We start from the raw sequence: 352 nt of genomic DNA, 5'->3' as shown, positions 1-352 counted from the left end.
GCCGTTTGTTTCACACTTAATTCTACCAACCCATGCGAAGCGTCACAGAAAAAGATAAACAAATTGCTCAGAGTGACTTTTCAAATACAAGATGGTAGCAAGTACACCGTGATATACGCGTCACATCCAGATAGGAGTCGTGTATGCTGACATTCCCTTTCAGTATAAGATTGCCTTTGGGAAAGGTTTATGCTAGTATGCCTGGCAGGACTTAAACATTGAAAACATAGCACTTGATACGAGGAACCAAATTAATTGCCTTCTTGAAAGCAAGGGGGAGGGGGGGGGGGTTAGATTCATGTATATCGGAATGTATTTCAGTTACCGACATGTTGAAAGCTATCTTTTTGAA

The 352-nt window shown here is 41.2% G+C and overlaps 1 protein-coding gene across 1 annotated transcript in view; it reads right to left on the bottom strand.

The window, feature by feature from the left end:
* Nucleotides 1-352, bottom strand: part of LOC119589309 (pollen-specific leucine-rich repeat extensin-like protein 1) — a 21,043-nt gene that overhangs the window by 19,410 nt on the left and 1,281 nt on the right. The gene's annotated exons all lie outside the window — the stretch shown is intronic.

This window comes from Penaeus monodon, chromosome 25, assembly GCF_015228065.2.
Source record: "Penaeus monodon isolate SGIC_2016 chromosome 25, NSTDA_Pmon_1, whole genome shotgun sequence".
NCBI lineage: Eukaryota > Metazoa > Arthropoda > Malacostraca > Decapoda > Penaeidae > Penaeus > Penaeus monodon.
The sequence above is the reverse complement of the archived record's forward strand: the minus strand, read 5'-3'. Positions and strand labels throughout refer to the sequence as shown.